An 18,893-nucleotide genomic window follows, 5' to 3' on the forward strand; every position below is an offset into this window, starting at 1 on the left:
CCATCTCTCCTGGCCACTGGGTCTAAAACTCAGGTTAAACCACAGCATGATCCTGCTGGGGAGGTGATGGGCCTGATATAGGAGGAGAGGGACCAATGTCAGGATCTTTACAATTGAACCAGACAGTGCCCGCAGGGGCCAGGGGATGCACCTGGGCCTGCATTTGAGGCTGTTGATCACAGCATTGGATAGGGCAGGCTGATTTTGTCATGCTTTCCTGATGCCAGAAAGCATCATGCCTAACTCCCTCCTAGGAGGCTGCTGGAGGCATGGAGAAAGTGAAGCCCATGCTGAGCAAGGCTGAAATGCCAAACTGCCATGGTGGAGGATGGAGGAAGGGCCCGAGAGGCTCAGAGAGGTGGGCCTGATGTTCAGCCAGAACATCTGACTATGGTATGTTCCAAGGACGGGCTCAGAGGACACACATCCACCGGTGGGATAAGGAATGGGCTCTTGGTATCACTAAGCATTTCAGTGGTGGCTCTCCTCTGCAGACCAGGGCTGAGGGAAGGGGACTTTTGTAGAACTTGGCTCCATGTTGGTGATGATGATGTTGAAACCCCAAAATAATAGAGAGAAGGGGGCACCGATTCAACTTCCAGAAGCCAGGGGACTACAGTGTCATAATGGCTGGCAAAACTGAAGTGGGAGCCAAGGGTGTCAAAAGAAAATGGTTAAGGTACTGCTGTGCCTCTAGGGCCAGATATATTCATGTGTCACTTAACAATGGGGAAATGTTCTTAGACACGTGTTGTTAGGTGATGCTAGAGTGTGAGTAGGGCATAAGTGTCACCCCCAAAGGGGCATATGCTGGAAGCTTGGTTCTTGCTTTGGCAAATGGGAATGCTGGAACTTTAAGCAATGGAACCTAGTACGAAATATTAGGCCACTGGGGCATTGCACTTGGAAGGAATTAATGTAGCTCTCGTGGAACCCTGGATAGCTCTCACAAGACGGTTGTTATTAAAGAGCAATACTGGCCTTCTCTGCTCTCTGGCTTCCTGGCTTGCCCTGTGATCTTTCCTTCTTACACATACTCACACCATGATGCTGTCTACCATGAGGCTCTCACCAGACACCAAGTCAATGGGCCACCCAATCTTGGATTTTTAGCCTCAAAATGGTAAGTTAAGTAAATCCATTTAAAACACATTACCCAGCCTCAGGTATTTTGTTATAGCAACAGAAAATGGATAAATAGTGGATATTTTGCCACTGGACAAATATAAAATATAGTTAAAAACTAAGATGGCTACATCACTAAGCGATAGAATCTTCTGGGACGAGCATCATGTATGTAGTCCATTGTTGACTGAAATGTCATTGTGCAGCACATGATTGTAGATGGATAGTACAAGCTACTACTTAGTTTGTAGCAGTGGAAGAAATCCAGGAGAGAGAAACAGGGGAACAAGACCCAGTGAAAATATACAATCCCCTGCCCCAGTGAACAGTTTTTAGAGCTAGAAACCACTGACAGAAGAACTGGTTTTCTCTCCAGAAAGAACCCTGTGATACCATAGCACATAATATCTCTGTTCTTGGCATGCCCTATCCCTATATCTTCCCCACAAAGTGTACCATGGCCATTCATTCAGGTCAATCTGTATTGGGGAACAGGGAATCCTTAGATATTAGAGGACTGTTGGACACAAGGTCTGAGTCAACCTTGGTACTCAAAGACTAAAGTGTCATCATAGCTCCCCAGTTAGGTGGGGCACAGGGGTCTAGGTAATAAGTGAAGTGCTGGCCAAGATCCAGCTTACAGTGGGTCTACTGGTCCCAGACCCAATCAATGGTCACCTCTCCTCATCCCTATGCCACCTCCCTACCCTCTTAATTTCTTTCTTTTCTTTTTCTTTTTTGGTACTGGGGATTGAACTCAGGGGCACTTGACCATCCCCAGCCCTATTTTGTATTTTATTTAGAGACAGGGTCTCACTGAGTTGCTGAACACCTCATCATTGTTGAGGGTGACTTTGAACTCTGGATCCTCCTGTCTCAGCCTCCCAAGCCACTGGGATTATAGGCATGCACCACCGTGCCCAGCCCTATACCCTCTTAATTTCTTAAGAATAAGACCATGTCTTTGAATTTCCCTTGAGTGCATGGCAGGCCACAAGGGCTCACTACCTAATAAACACCAGTGGAATTAAAGCTTTTCTTGACCACTCCCAAAGGAATGTATTTTAGTCTTCTTTGCAATGCTGTGACCAAAATACCTGACAAAAGCAACTTAGAGGATGGAAAGTTTATTTGGGGCTCATGGTTTCAGAGGTTTCAGTCCCAGATGGCTGAGTCCATTACTCTGAGCCCAAGGTGAGGCAGCACATCATGGCTGAAGGGCAGGGAAGAGGAGAACAGCTCACCTCATAATGGCCAGGAAACAGAGAGGGAGAGGGAGGAGGAGGTAGGGCCACAGGGAAGAACAACCCTTTCAGGGTAAGTGGCCAGTGACCCAGCTCCTCCAGCCACGCCCCAGCTACCCTCAGTTACTGAGTCAGTCCAAGCAAACTAGGATTAGGCTACGGCTCTCATAACCCGGTCATTTTCCTCTGAACACTCCTGCATGAACACAGGAGCTTTCAGAGGGACCCCCCCATACCCAAGCCATAACGATGCTTTTCTTTTCCTGGATGTTTACAGCTTCTAACACTTATTCACACATCCGCAGCTGCCTATACTGCTCTTATTATCTTTTAACTTCCTATTTTAAAGTGATCATATATTTACAAGAAATTGCAAAAGTTGCCTGGAGATGTCCTGTCCATCCTTTGTACCCTTTAATGAATTTTCCCAGTGGTGACATCTTATATAATGATAGCACAATAGCCAACCAGGAAATTGACATTCACATGTTTCTGTGAGCCAGAGTTTTATTTTTACTAGTTTTTATACGCACTGTGTGTGTGTGTGTGTGTGTGTGTTTCTGTGAAATTTCATCACCTGTATAGATTTGTCTGACTACCACTGTAATTCAGATACAAAACTATTCCATTGCCACCAAGAGAGTGCCTCTCTCCATCCCTAACCTCAGATATCCACTGATCTTTATCTCTATAATTTTGTCATTTTGAGAATGTCATTGTGCAGCACATGTCATGCAGCATGTCATCTTTTAAACTTAGGTGATGCCTTTGAGATCTACCCAGATTGTGGCATGTGTCCATTTTTATGGATGAGTAAGTAGTATTCCACTGGGGGAGGTACCACTCATCCACTGAAAGACACTTGGGTCATTGTCGTATTCCAGCTATTATAAATGAAGTTAGTTTGAACATTCCTGTGCAGATTTGTGGATAAACATGTTTCCATTTTTCTAGCATAAAATGCCCAGGCGTGTAATTTTCTAAGAAACCGCTTAGCTGCCTTCCAGAACACCTTGCCATTTCATATCCCCACCAGCACCAGGTAAGAGCTCCAGTTTCTCCACATCCCCTCCAGCATGTGGTCTACTCAGTATTTGTTTTCTAGCTGTTCTGAAAGATGTGCTGTGGCATGCCATCTGGTTTTAGCATGCATTTCCTGGTTGGCTAATGAAGGTGAACATATTTTCTTGGGTTTATTTCCAATCTTTATATCCTCCTTGAATGAAATGTTGGTTGAAGTTTTGTGCCTTTTTTTTTTTTTTTTTGGAGGGGCACTAGGGATTGAACTCAGGGTTCTCTACTACTGAGCTACATTCCCAGCTCTTTGTATATTTTATTTTGAGACAGAGTTGCACTAAGTTGCTCAGGGCCTCACTAAATTACTGAAGCTTGAAAGGAAAGTGACCACAACACTCAGAGCGACCAAGAGATCTTTATTGCAACAGTGCAACAGAGGAGAAAAGAGAGAAAGAGAAGGAGGGAGGGAGAAAGAGAAAGAGAGAGAGAGAGAGAGAGAGAGAGAGAGAGAGCGCGAGCATGTGCAAGAGAGACAGAGCAAGAGAGAGAGCAAGAGAGAGAAGGGCCCGGCAGGAGCAAGTTTTTATAGCCCAAATCTAATGAGGTCTCTGGATCTACAAGCTGCCTTGTTGGCACACAAGGGGATTAAGTGTTCAGCCTTGAGCAGAGGGGCAAAGAGTTTAGCCTTGAGCGGGGGCTTGGGCTTGAAGCAAACAGGTGATAAAGAACCAGACAGAGGGTTTGAGTGTCCAGGTCACCCTGCAGCTAACTTTGTTTGGCATGCCCTGCAGACAACTTATTCAGCCTGTCCTGCACCTAACAAAGCTGACCTCCAACTTGAGACCCTCCTGCCTCAGCCTCCTGAGTCACTGGGATTACAAACTGTGCACCAATGCACCCATCTCCTTTATTTTTCTTTCTAAAAGAAAGATTAATTTTGGTTCATAATTGCTTGGCCACATTGCTTTGGACCTGTCGTGAGGTAGAACATCAGGGCAGGGAACACATGTGAAACAAAGTGGCTCATCTCTTGGAGGCCAAAAAGCAAAGATCTGCCCATTTTCTGATTGGGTTGTTTATCTTCCTACTGTTGAGTTTAAAGAGTCTTCTTATATTCTGGATACAAGCCCTTTGTCAGAAATGTGATTTGCAGGCTGGGGATGTGGCTCAGCGGTAGCGCGCTCGCCTGGCATGCGTGTGGCCCGGGTTCGATCCTCAGCACCACATACCAACAAAGATGTTGTGTCCGCCGAGAACTAAAAAATAAATATTAAAAATTCTCTCTCTCTCTCTCTCTCTCTCTCTCTCTCTCTCTCTCTCTCCTCTCTCACTCTCTCTTTAAAAAAAAAAAAAAAGAAATGTGATTTGCAAGTATTTGTTTTCTAGCTGTTCTCTGTGGCTTAACAGGGTGTTCATAGGATGAAAGTTTTTAATTTTGGTGAAGTCTGATTGCCATGTCCACAGCCCAGTCATCCAGCATCCAGTGTGGTGGAATAGGTTGCTGAGACACACACACACAAAAAAAAAAAAAAAAAAAGAAAGAAAGAAAGAAAAGCCCACACAGAGAGCCAGTGCACAAATCATAAGATTTTATCCAGAAGTGCTTACAGCGAAGGTTCAGGGGCAATAGGCTGAACAGAGAGCACCTCATCCTTCACTGGCTTTTCCTCTCCATCATGGCGTTTTGTCAGTGGCAGCTGGCTGGACAAGTGATATGTATCCTTTCCACAGTGCCTTGTTACCTCTGAAAGAGGATTTTCTATGTTCGTCTGCAGGAGCAGTGACAGTGGCATCAACTGGCTTTACTTGTATGGCCAGCACCCCACGGAGGAACTGTCCTGGCACACGTGCAAGAAAGTAGCTTTCTGCGATGACACTAGCTCGCCCTAGTCCCCAGTGTGCATGGGGGAAAGCCAGAGTCCTTCAGGATAGTCTGTATCTGGACATTCCACTCCAGGCTGGCTCTCATTGCTCCCTTAACTTGGCTAGGTTTTTGGGAACAGCAAGGGACGTGGTACTTACTGCCCTCCTTCTCTTTAAGGATGATACATCAAATTTTATTTTCTTTTATGAATTGTGATGTTGGTATCAGATCTAAGAACTCATCAGTATTATGAAGATTTTCTTCTAAAAGTTTTATATTTTACATTTAGATCAATGATCCATTTGGAGTCAATTTTGGTAGGAGAATTGTGGAATTTAACTCAAGTTTCAGATTTTTTTTACCTATCAGTGACTTCAATAATTACTCCAAGACCATATGCTTGGGTTGGGGTTATGGCTGGATGGTAGAGTGCTTCCCTAGCATGCATGAGTCACTGGGTTTGATCCCCAACACCACATTAAAAAAAAAAAAACTAAATAAACAAAATAAAGGTATAGTGTTCATCAATAACTAAAAAAAAAAAAAAAAGACCATATGCTCCGATGCTCATTTATTGGTGACTTTTCTCTACCTGTCCATCTTCTCACTACCTAAATGGTAACACTAGACCACATCTTATGCTTCTTGGCGTCTCCCACTGAATTTAGCTTTCATTCATTCAACAAATATTTTTTTAAATTTTTTAAAATTTTGTTTTATTATTGTCATTGTTGAGTTGCAGAAGTTATTTATATATTCTGTTTATCACTCCCTTATCAGGCATATGGTTTGCAAATTGTTTATCCCATTCTACAGATTTTTTTCATTCAAGAAATATTAATTGGACATTTGTTACATGCTAGGAATTATGCTAGGCACTTAGGATATGCATATTCTTATAAAGTTTATAACAGTAGAGCAGATGACAATAAGCAAGCAACAAATATCTAGTTGCCATTGTGATGAAGTGCTCTGAAAGAAATGAAAACCTTTAAAGATAAAGAATAATGGAAAAGGAAATTGACGGACATGAGGTGCAGACGGACTTGGAGCCTCAGGTTTAAACATGATCATGTTTCTCCAGTATTATCTCAATGAGCAAGGAGATCGGGTCGACACACTGAAGAAATTTGACCCTATGGGACAACAGACCAGCTCAGCCAATCCTGCTAGGTTCTCACTGGATGGCAAGTATTCCCGACACTGAATCACCACCAAGAAACATTTCAAGGTGCTCATGACCCAGCAACAGCGCCCTGTTCTCTGAGGGTCCCTTAAATTTCATATCTCATCTGTTGCCTGCTCTGTTTCAGAGAAATCATAACCAAACACGTCAGTCAATCTGTGAGCCATGAAACCCTCTTACCACCCATGCCCTTTGGAATCCAGTCTGTTGAGAGCCACAGCCAAAGGGGCCCCAGCAAACTTCCAGCTGCCAGCAAACTTCAGACTGCCAGCTGATGATTGGCTCACAGCGGCCCCAGCAACATCTAGCTGATTGGCTCCTCCACGGAGCTGCTCATTGGGGGACTTCTTTGGCTCCGCCCACACAACCCAGCCAATCGGCCTCAAGAGCAGGAGGATTGTGGGAGGTTGAGAAGCTGGTGTGGGGGTGAGAGGCTTGTGGAAGCTGGTGGTGGCAGTTGGGCTTTGAGGGTTTTTTCCTGAGGAGCTGTTTTGTTTGGCTTTTGTAGTTCTAAAAATAAAGTTAGTTTCTTTTGACAAGTGGCTCCTGAATTGTGCCCAGACAGACTGCAGCACAGTCTCCTCCTTGCCTTTGATCATGCTTGTATGAGGCTATCATGGTGGCATCCTCTTTAAAGGGAACACGTTTTTCATATTTTGAAATGTTGCTACATTATTAAAGATAAAATGATTTGGAAAAAAAAAGAACAATGGAGCTGGGTGCAGTGGCACATGCCTGTAATTCTGGTGGCTTGGAGGCTGAGGCAGGAAGACGTCAAGTTCAAAGCCAGCCTCAGCAAAAGAGAGAAACTAAGAAATTCAGTGAGACCCTGTCTCTAAATAAAATATATCATAGGGCTGGGCTCAGTGGGTTCAAACCCTGGGTTCAATTCAAAAAAGAATAATGGCAGTTGGGCATGGTGGAGCAAGCCGGTAATCCCAGCAACTCAGGAGGTTGAGACAGCAGGAAGGCCAAGTTCAAGGCCAGTCTTGGCAACTTAACAAGACCTCATCAGAAAATAAAATTTAAAAAGGGATAGGGATGTAGATCAGTGGTAAAGTGCCTCTGAGTTCAATTCCCAGTTCAATGTTGAAGAAGAAAAAAAAAGAAAAGGAACAATAGGGAGCCTTATGCAGTGGAACTTGCCTATACCCAGCTACTCAGGAGGCTGACACAGGAGAACCAAATTCAAGACCATCCTGGGCAACACAGTGAGATCCTATGTCAATAATAATAATAGGGGCTGGGGATGTGGCTCAAGCAGTAGCACGCTCGCCTGGCATGCGTGTAGCCCGGGTTCGATCCTAAGCACCACATACAAAGATGTTGTGTCTGCCAAGAACTAAAAAATAAATATTAAAAAATTCTCTCTCTCTCTCATTCTCTCTTTAAAAAAAATAATAATAGTAATAATAATAAGTGGAAGAGAAGGAGACATAGGGCCACCAAAATGGTTAGGGGGCTGCTTTCAGAAGGTAACAACTAAGCTGAGACCTTACGATTTGTAATATTGTTAAAGTGATAAAAAAAAAAAAGAGGTGTGGAGAAAAGCCTTAACTCTTTACTGGTTTAACCATCTATCCATCTCTATATCCTCCAAATCTCACAACCGGGAAAGGCATGTAGAAATATTATCCACCATCATTAAACTGAATGCAGTACAACTCTTATTTCCTGACACAGAAGCATCCACCACATAGTGTTCAGTGAAAAATGAATTTCAGAAAATGATGTCACCTTTCTCCCATACCATTCTTTAGCCACCAGAGTTTCCCAAGCCCCTGATTTTCTCCCCCAAATTCAGAAGTTAGCAATGGGCAGTGAGAAGACTCCAGATACTTGAAAAGATTGCCAGTTGTCTCCACGAGTTTCTGAGCTCTGTCATGGACCCCCCCCTCCCCCCATTCCCTACTTTCAAGTCTACCTGGGGAGAAAGCATGTGTTCCTGGCCCACAGAGCTGGCTGGGGAGACTTGGAAGTCAGTGGCCCCTGATGGGAAGGAAACAGATGCCCATTGCTGCTCCGCACAGGACAGTTGCCCTGGCCGAGCACAGCAGAAGCCTGCCTGGGAGAAGGACGCGGCATCCCCAGCCTCGGCTCCCTTTCTGATTGGCTGTTTACAGCCCAGTGTGGTTTTGTGGTTCCTCATGGATTTTGGATGTTCATAAAACAAGCTGCCAGCTGCCTGCCTGCCACGTGGGGGAGGCTCTGTGGGGTGAGTGCCTTGCTGGGAGCCGGGTGGGCTGACACAGCTGGCCCGTGTGCTTCTGGTCATGGATGTGGAGCATTTCCCAAGCTACCAACTCAGAGCCTGCTGACCAAGGAGGAGCAGACAAGGCAGGACTTCACAGACACATTTATTCAGGATTTTCCTAGGGATCCCAAGGTTTCTGTCCTCCACAGGTCCCCACTGGACCACAGCTTTCTCCAGTCTGTGCCCTTCAAGCACCCAGGTCTCCAATAGCTTGATAGTGCTTAGCACAGTACCTGGCACAGAGGAGTGGCCCCCACCTTCCCAGAGCACTGCAGCCTATGCGTGTTTGGGGAATCCTAAAAGTGTGAGGAGTGAGGATCAAACAGCTTTTTTCCCTATGGGCATTGTTGGCCAGTAAGAATTTAGGGACAGGGACACAATAGTAGTAGTTGGTATGGCAGTACTGAGGATTGAACCCAGGGGTGCTCTGCCACAAACCTACATCCCCAATCCTTTTTTTATTTATTATTTTTTTTTTGTTTAGAGACAGGATCTTGCTAAGTTGAGGAGGCCGGCCTAGAACTTGCAATCCTCTTGCCTCAGCCTCCCGAGTTGCTGGAATTACAGGCGTGTGCCACTATGCACAGCCGAAGCAGGTGTTTTAATGTGCAGGGGAGATCAGATCTTTGCTGGAGGGCCTCTGTTGTGGATGGGGCAAGCAATGGAGCCCAAATCTTGGCACTCTGGGAATGTGGTTCCTGAGGCTGGTCTGGGGGTGCCGTTCTAGCCTGGGAAATCTCAGATGATTTTACCTTGTGTTTTCCCTGTTATGCAGGCTGCATCTCAGTCAGCCCACTTTCTCATCACCTCTCCCTGGGCCTGGCCTAACATGAGCAGGTGGCCTTACCTCCTGGCATTTGTCCAACCTGCCCAGACTCACCCCTCTGGGAGTGTGTTCTCCGATTTCTGACCACAGGTAGGAGGAATGGCACCCCAGCTGGGCTGGGACTTAGTTTCTTCTTGCACCTGATGCTTCCCCTCAGACTTGACATTTTCACCCAAACACTTGGCTTTCTTATTGCGACCTAACTGCTGTGATTCTCCTCCTTGAAAACCAGACACCAGGATCCCAGTGTGTGGCCAGGCACTGGGTGTGGCCTGAGTCTCGTGTTCATGACACATCACCTGTCATTTTTCCTTTCAGTCCCTCATGGTAGGGGCTCAGATCACCAGGCTTCAACCCTGCTGCCCCTCTCAGAGGCCTAAGTAATAGCCCGGAAGTGGCCTGAGTACTGACCGCTGACACCATTATTGAACTGCTTTGTGATATTAGACAAGTCACATAACCTTGCTGAGGCTTAGTCTCCTGTCCTATAAAGTGGGAACAATTATACTACCTCCTCAAAGGACTGTTTTGGATGTTAGATCATATGTATAAATGATTAGCCTGGGGCCTGGCACATAGTCAGTCTCATTAAATGGAAGTCACTGTTTCTATTTTCCTCTATCAAATTTACCCATCTTATTTTCTTTCCCCAAAAACTTTCCAATAACTAGTAAAAACTTAACTAGCTGGCTAATATATTAAAAAGAACAGCAAAGCCTTACATAGCACTTGTTTTATGCCAGCGTTCTAAGCACTTGATATATCTTATATTTGTTTAACCCCCCTAACAGCTCTCTAAAATAGGTGCTATTATTGTACAAATATCAAATGAGAAAAATGAGGCACGGAGAGGTCAAGGATTCAGCCTCCAGGAGACTGGCTCACAATCCACAGTCTTAACCCTCACACATTTGCTTTGCTTCCCTCGGAAGATGCAAGGCAGTGGAAGATGCAAGGCAGTGGAAGAAGCAGATCCTGGAGTAATGGTCGGGCTGGGCTTCTAGGGCTTCTCCAAGACCACAGGCAAAAAGCCACCATCTTAGCGCCTGGCATCTCACCGATGTCGGTGGCATCTCATTGTTGGCAAACATTTCACAATTTGCAGGGGAGTTTTCACACACCCACAATTTATCTGCCCCATCCAGCCATCGGGTGGTAGGGGAGGCCAAGAGAGCAATTGTATTCCCATCTTGCTGAAGCAACCTGCCAAGGTCACCCAGACAGCACAACATCTTCAGGCTCTGGATGTAAATTCTTTCTCTTCTGCTCTCCTGCCTTTTATTGATGGCCAGGCTAAGTTCTTATACCTGAGCACCATAGCGTCATAATAAAACCTCAGAACAAGAAGGTCTTTAAAGCCACACAGTTGACATTTGCATGCTTGAACCCCTTCTGTGATGGGGTGCTCACTATTTAGAAGAGACAGCTGGGGTGGATTCTGATGGTGTGTGAGGAGGTAGCTTGGGGGCAGGACTGGCCTTGGAGATGTGGAGCGGCAAGTCTGAGCCTTTCTCAGGAACCCATGCAGCCAGGCCCACGAGCTCTGCCTCCCAGCCCTGCCCCTCAGCCCTCTCAGTCCTTCCTCTCTAAAACCGCAGTCCCTCCCTCGGAAAGGAGCCCTCTCTGTACAGACTAGTTAAGGTTTATTAGCCCTTAAAATTCCTTCAAGATGAGTTGGTATTTATTTCCCTGCAGAGCTTATGTAACTGTAAGAGGATACTGGGGCTGCCAAAGCTGTCTGTGGTTTGGATGAGGCTTGCAGTGGTTTCTTCTGGGAGCTAAATATTATAATGAATGATCTCATACTATCATTTTCTTTGGAACCAAGTCATGCTTGTCCCAGTGGTACCCGGAGGAGCTACCTTCTAGACCCCTGCTGTTTTGGCTCAGGACAGTACCGGATGGTACCGGGAGGGTAGAGTGAAGGAACAAGGCCATCAGAATTAGTCTTTTGATTCACCATGGCCGCCAGCTTCTCCAGGGAGGCTCCAATCTGGGTCTTCAACCAGGACTGAGCTCTGGGTGGCCACCACGATTGGGCTGCTGGGAAGTTATTGGAAAGGCTGGCCTTCCACCACTGTCCATTTCTATCTGGGTTTTTGGAAGGATCCAGATTCAGGATCTGGAACCAGAATAAAACACGTCCGGAAGGTCTGGCTGCTGGGCAATCTCAGGCCAATCCTGGGGAATGGTTAGAGCTGGGGGAATCTTGTAGTGGGATGATAAATAAGAGGCACCATTCCTGGAGCATGTGTGCCCACAAGCCACAAGCTGCATTCATGGGGAGACTGGGTAAGGAGTGGGTTAGTGGCACCACTTCCTTGCCATGTGACCCTGGGCAAAAATGTAACCTGTCTTCATCTCTAAAAACAGCGGGTATGGCACCTCCCTTCAGGGCTGTTAGGAAGATTAAATATGATAATGCACACAAAGTTCTTGCACACTCTCTGGCACTAGTAAAGAGCTCAAAAGGTGTTAGCAATCATTATCATCGTCTAATTTAATCCTCCTAATAACCCTGTGGGATGAGGACTCTTACTTTCCATTGTGCAGGTGAAGAAATGAGGCTTTTCGAGGTCACGTGCTCAAGGTCATCTCGTTAATGAGCCAAAGGACTGGGCTACGGAAACTTCATTCCTGTTATCCCCTTGGCCTAGAGCTGAGGGAGGTAGGTTTAAGGCACAGATTCCTTCCTTAGAGAAGTTGAAAATGCCACCTGCAGGGCTTGGGAAGGGAAGGAGCTGGATTCCCTGGTCTCAGAGGCTGACTCTGGGGGACAGATGGTTCTTGGAGAAGATTTTGGGGAGCCCACTAGATTGGGAACTCCAAGAGGGATCAGGAATCATGTTGGTCTTGACAGCTCTGAGCACAGTGCTGGCATTCATAGTTCTTGACTGAACCCAATTATACTTGCAATGATCCTTGGAGAACCATCCATCATGTTAACAAGAAAATGTGCTGCCTTCTGTTATCAGTCACCTCTTTGATCTCAGTGGCGTGATGTAGGTGGCAGCCACCGGAGGCTAATAAGTCCCCTTGGAAACAACATGCTATAGAGAGGTGAGGGGAAGACAGGCTTTGGGGCTGTGGACCGAGGTGAGTGGTGCTCATAACTCTGGGGCTGCAGAGACATAAGGAAAAGGAGAGGATTGGCTGGAATTTTCCAGCCCTGGTCAAGTGACTTTAGTGGGCAGATATTTATAAAGCACCTACTAGGTAGGTGTCTATAGTGTGCTCGGGTGCTGCAGGCACAGCAGTGAACACAGTGTGCTGCCTGCTCTTGGGGGTGCATACCTGGTGGGGGAGGGTGTTGAACAAGTCACCAGAGGAGCAGTGGTTGTTTGTGATGACCGCTATGAATGAACAAAGCTCTGGGTACTCAGCCAGAGGGGACAGAGAAGCAGGATTCCTGTTTTAGAGTCGTCAGCAAGAGGCCTCACAGAGGAGGAGACACTTAAGATCCTTGGGAAATGAATGATCTCAAATGGGACTCTGTTTTCAATCCTGATGGTCACAGGGGAGCATTTGAGTCCCCGCGGCCCAAGTCTGGCGCCAAGGCATAAGTAAAGCCATGTTAAAGCATTTCTGAAGACAGCGCTGGGCTGGAATCTTAAGAGTAAAGGTCCCATCCCACCCAGGAGGCTGGGAATAATTAACAGCGGAGGGTCTTAATGAGGAGCCTAATTAAAGAAAGAAGTGGAGTGTCTGTAGCCAATCAGGTTAGAGGCGCCTACATCCTGGTTCCCTGAAGGCAAAGATGAGACGTGTTTTCAGGAGTTGTTCATGTGTATTCACTTGGTTTAGGATCTTCTTAAATTTTTTAAGTGTCCCCAGGAAAAAGGCAGTCCTAGAGTTTTGCTTTATCCCTTTGCAAAACAATGTCCAGTCAGTCTCACCCTTCCTAACGGGTCCCCACGGATTCTACCTCCAAAGTATCTCTCCAGTTAATGGTCCCTTCCTGCAGCTCCTCCACTCCTCACCCTACCCGTCGCCCCAGTGCCCTGTCCTCACCAGGCTACCTCCTCAAGCTGCCAAGACTGCTTGTTGTTGTTGTACTGGGGTGTTCTACCACTGATCACATCCCAGCACCCCCCCTTTTTTTTTTGAGACAGCATCTTGCTAAGTTGCTGAGGCTGACCTTGAACTTGCTATCCTCCTGCCTTAGCCTCCTGAGTTGCTGGGATCACAGGCATATACCATTATGCTGTGCAGTTAAGCTGCTTTTAAAGATGTTGCCCTGCTAATGCATTTTTGCTGTAACTTGGAACCAATCCATAAAAAAATCCTTTTGCACAGCCTTGGCAACCCTGTGGTCTGGTCCCTGGCCCCTCTCCATCTTCACCATGTTCCCCGAACCCTCTTCACTCACTGCTCTTCACCTAGACCCAGGATTTTTATTTCATGGAAACTAGTATGAGCTCACTGTCTGGTGTCCTGGCGGATAGTTCAACATCAACAATGTTTACAATCTCAACTCCTGTGCTTGGTGTCTGGAGGCACGTTGCCCGGGGCGCTTCAGCTTCCTTATCTATTTAATGGGCACAGGAAATCCTACTTGTGACAGTAGATGTTTAGAGAATGTTAAAATCTCTTTCCTACTTGGGCTGAAACAAGAGTGTACTTTATACTTTTACGCTTTTCAGGGCATGTCCCATTCATTATCTTCCTTAAAGCCATTGAAACCCTGCACGTTAGGCAGGGTGGGTATTGTGATCTCCTTATCAACCAGGAAGCAGCCTCAGAGAGGTGAAAGCCTTATTCAAGGTCACCCAGGGAATGGGCAGCAAAATGAGGACGGTGATGACAGCCGCACTTGACCTTCCCAAGGGTGATGCTGCGTAGACAGAAGCCCAAAGCCAGCCAGTGTCCAAGGACAGCTTTTAGGTCGGCCCAGACCCTGGTTGCCAGTAACAGGGAAATCTTCAGGAACTGGACACCCCTGCAGCCCAGAGCTAGGGCCCTCACAACCATTTTGTTCACCCCCCCCTCCGTGGTCTCTTGCTGCTGGCAACTTTTCCTGTGACTGACCTTGGCTTGCCCAGTCTTTCCTTTTCAGTGCTTCCCCGACTAGACAATGTGTGGGGCCACCCTGGGCCATGGGTGGGATCTGGCTGAGGCTGGGGTGGGGTCATGGGGCAGCTTAAGCTCCTTCAAACAGCTTTTCCATGGCATCCGGAGCCCAGCACCAGGTAATGCAGTTTCTTGAGAGAAGTCCAGTTCCTTTCCTAAATCCTTCTAGGTGGGGAGCCAGAGGGAGGGGGGTCCTAGTCTTTGGCTTCTGCATTCTTGGAATCTGGAAGGTCCTGTCTGACTGAGAATCAGCCACCAGAGGGAATTCAGGTGGGAAGAGGAGACTGTGCTCTGGGTACTTCCTGGCTCTCCCAGCTGGTGAGGGCGGTGGGGGAGGGGGCTGAGAAGGTGGTAGGGAGGGAAGGGAATGAGGAACAAGGGAGGCCGCGCTGCCTGAATCCCAGCCGACCTTTGCCAGTTGTTTGACTTTGTGAAGTGGCTTACCTGCTCGGAGACTCAGTTTTCTCCTCTCTGTTCAAGCAGGGGGATACTTCCTTTATTTTTTTTTTTTTTTTTTTTTTTTTTTTAAGAGAGAGAGAGAGAGAGAGAGAGAGAGAGAGAGAGAGAGAATTTTAACATTTATTTATTTTTTCTTAGTTCTCGGCGGACACAACATCTTTGTTGGTATGTGGTGCTGCTGAGGATCGAACCCGGGCCGCACGCATGCTAGGCGAGCGCGCTACCGCTTGAGCCACATCCCAGCCCCGGATACTTCCTTTATTAGACAGTCATCCCCAGTCGCCCTCTGTCTGCCTGACCCTGTCTCGCTTGACCCTGTGTGGAGAACAGGACAAATAGGAGGCAGGATCTCTGCTTTTCTGGGACTTACATTCCAGGAGTAAGACAGATAAGAAATACCCCAACAGTAAACAAGGTGATTTTGGATAATGCTAAGGGTTAGGTTCAAAGCCAAAAGGCAGAACGATGAGGCAGAGAGAGAAGACCTCCCTGAGGGGGAGAGGCTTGAGCTGCAGGGTGGAAGGTGACGAGAGGGTCTACACAGAAATAGGACAAGAGTGTTCCAGGCCTGGGGAACCACAAGTGCCAAGGCCTGGGGGGGCGGGGGGATGAGCAGGATGTGTGTGTGAGGAACAAAAGCCAAAATGTAGTGAGCAGGTGGGAAAGTGGCTTGAGTAGAAGTGGGAGGAGAAGGCAGGAAGCAGATCACACAGGGCTTGGGAGGCCATAATAAAGAGTCTGGAAGACTTCGGAGGGTTCCAAGTTAAGCAGGGGAGTGATGTGATTGGATTCGTACTTGAAACGCTCACTCCTTGAATTTGCTGAGCCTCATTTTTCCCCATCTGTTTAAAGGGCATCGTAATGCATATGTCACAGGCTTGTTGAAGGGATCGAAAGACTCAAAAGCAAAAGCAACAAGAAGATGGATGAACAAGCCCAACTTGTGCAACAAATGTCAGGGTCTGTCAGGGATAGGGCAAGATCTGCTTGGGGGCGGCCACTAAAGAGTTAATCAAACCTGTCTAGCTAAAAGCAATCCTGTGCTGCTAATATAATGGTACGGGATGCAATTCAGGCTGTTTATTTTTTAGAGATGCAGTACTCCTATTAAGCAATCACCCTGTTTATGTCACTGCTAATTGAAGTAAATTGCTTTCTGCAATCAAATCGGGAAGTTCCCCCTTCCGATCATGAAGGGACTTGGACTCCGGTTCCTGATTTCCAGTATTTAGTCTGACTTGAGACTTGCCCTTTAATTAATTGCATACATTCCCCTGATTTCCTTAAACGTGCAATTGGTTTGCTGTTGAGTAGGCAACGTGATGAGTGGATTCTGAAATTGCCCTGCAGGATGGGAAGTACTCCCTCTCTCCCCATCCCCCAGCCAGAGCCGCCTTTCCAGCTGTTGGAGCTTCTGGGGTTGTTGGGCAGTGGGCTTTGGAGCAGATGTGAGAGGTGGAAGTGAGGGACAGGTGTGACCGCTGCCGGTCCAGAATCCCTTTGTTGCCCCTACCCAATGGGGAGCTCTGGTGGATCGGAGCTCAAGCCCATGAATCGTGCTAAAGGTATTCCTGGGCCATGAATACAAGCTTCTGCTCATCTGACATTTCTTCTACCTTCACTTTTGTGAAAGACAAAGATGTGGAGAGAGACAGGCAAAGAACAACATAACATCCCAGGCAGAGAATGAGTACCTCCAAGAGCCCTTCACCACCACCACCACCACCAAGTCCCCCCAGCGCTCTTGGGTACACAGGCCCAGCCACAGTACAAATCCCAGAACAGAGGATCTGGGGGGTGGGGGGCTCACCAGGAGACCACTAATGGGCCTAGAGGATGTGCAGGAGGTGGCCAAGAGGTATCGTAAGGAGGAGGGAGCGGTTATAAGGTCTGAGCTCCAGCCCCAGGGAGGGTTACTCAAGTGTCTGTTCTACACTTGGCGGTCAAGGTAGGGAGGAAGTGCTTGATGCTGGACAAGGTGTTGGCTTGGGTGCCCTTGGAAGGCCTTCTCTCAAACTTTTTGCTAGGCAACTCAGAAGATAAGCAGAAAGAGTCCTTGGCCACTCATCCTTGCTGTTTAAAATGAAGAACATGAGCTTTCAGTCCAAGTGAGCTGTGTTGGGTGACTTACCCTGAGGTGTGGAAAGTAGGACTTTATCAATCCTGGGCTCCCACAGAAGGCAGCCTGCAAGGTCCTGCCCGGCTGCTGCCTTCTCTATGAGGAAGGAATCCTCCCTGGCTTCCCATGGCAATCTGTGCCTCTGGGAGAGCCCTGGCCCCTCTGCCCTGCAGTGGACTTGTATTTGAGTTTCCTTATCTACAGACAAAACATGAGTAAGGAACTCAGAAGAAAAAAATTCAAGTGACTACAGTCTCTACCTTCAGAGCCAACAGTGTAGTAGAGGAATTGGTCAAGCAATCAGAAGTGAACTGCACTCCCTAGAAGGAGCAACATCTCCTGAGCACTTCCCAGGAGCCCTTCCGTGTGCTACGTGCTGTCTGCCCATTGACTCCATCAGACCCCACTATAGCCGTGGGAGGAGGGACTCAGAATACTGAGTTCATAGATGGGAAAACTAAAGCTGAGCTACTTTGGGAAGCAGTGGCAGTTTCTTGGAAAGTTAGACATAAATTTACCATCCAACCCAGCGGCTCCCCCTGAGGTGTACACCCAAGAGAACTGAAAACATATGTTCGCACAAAAACTGACACATAAATGTTTGTAGCCATATTATTTTATAATAGCCTCAAATTGGAAACAACTCAAATGTCTATCAACTGATGAATAGGTCAATAAAATGTGGTTTATCCATACAATGGAATATTATTCAACAATAAAAGGGAATGAAGTACTGATATATGAAGTACTGATATAAGATATATAATATGATATTATTTAACAATAAAAAAGGAATGAAATACAACCAGAAGAAACCTCAAAAACATATGCTAAGTGAAAGAAGCCAGACAGAAGAGGCCACACAGCGTATGATTCCATTTATATGAAACATCCAGAATGTAGGGAGACAGAAAGTGGCTTAGTGGTTGCCAGGAGCTGAGCGTGGGAATGAGGATTAACGGCAGATACACACCAAGGATCTTACCAGGGTAACGGAAGTGACCTAAACTGGGTTGTGGGGACGGCTGCACAACAGTAAATTTGCTAACAATTATTAAATTGCACACTCGAAAAAGGGCAAGTTTTATGATATGTAAATTATACCTCAATAAAGTTGTTTTTTAAACATCTGAGGCTGAGTAATATTGAGTTACTTGTCTGAAGTGACCAAGCAGCCTGGGTCCAGAGACCACATTCCTGACCACTTGCTGTATTACTCAATGAGGCCAGGCTTCTTGGAATTTCTTTTTCTTTTCTGTTTTCCTCCAGTACTGGGGATTGAACCCGTGGGTCCTCTACTACTGAGCTACATCCCCAGCCCTTTTTATTATTATTTTGAGACAGGGTTTTGCTAGGTTGCTGAGGCTGGCCTATAACTTGCAATCCTCATGGCCCAGCCTCCCAAGTAGTAGGAATTATAGCTGTATGCCACTGCACCTGACTTCTTTATGTTTCTGGAAGAGGTAGCTCTTGTGTTGTGTCTTGAGGTCTCCACACAGCGACCCTTCTGGGCATCCATCTTTAACCCTCCCTTTCTTTTAAGGGTTGGATCACGTTGCATAAACAGGAGAGCCAAAGCCCATAGAGAGAAGAGGAGGAGGATGCCAACATCTTCCCCATGTGAGAAAAATCTGTGATCTAGTGACAGATGTGGGCTCTGGAGAGTTGCTTAGCTGGAGCTGGGGACAGTCTTCACACTTAGGCTCTGGTTCTGCCCACGTCAAATTTG

General features: G+C 46.8%; 1 pseudogene; it reads left to right on the top strand.

Moving 5' to 3' along the window:
• Window positions 1-4,802: 4,802 nt before the first annotated feature.
• On the top strand, window positions 4,803-6,972 carry LOC120885761 (H/ACA ribonucleoprotein complex subunit 3 pseudogene; annotated as a pseudogene).
• The last annotated feature ends 11,921 nt before the right edge of the window (window positions 6,973-18,893 follow it).

The sequence above is a fragment of the Ictidomys tridecemlineatus genome, chromosome 1 (assembly GCF_052094955.1).
Source record: "Ictidomys tridecemlineatus isolate mIctTri1 chromosome 1, mIctTri1.hap1, whole genome shotgun sequence".
In the NCBI taxonomy this organism is placed as follows: Eukaryota; Metazoa; Chordata; class Mammalia; order Rodentia; family Sciuridae; genus Ictidomys; species Ictidomys tridecemlineatus.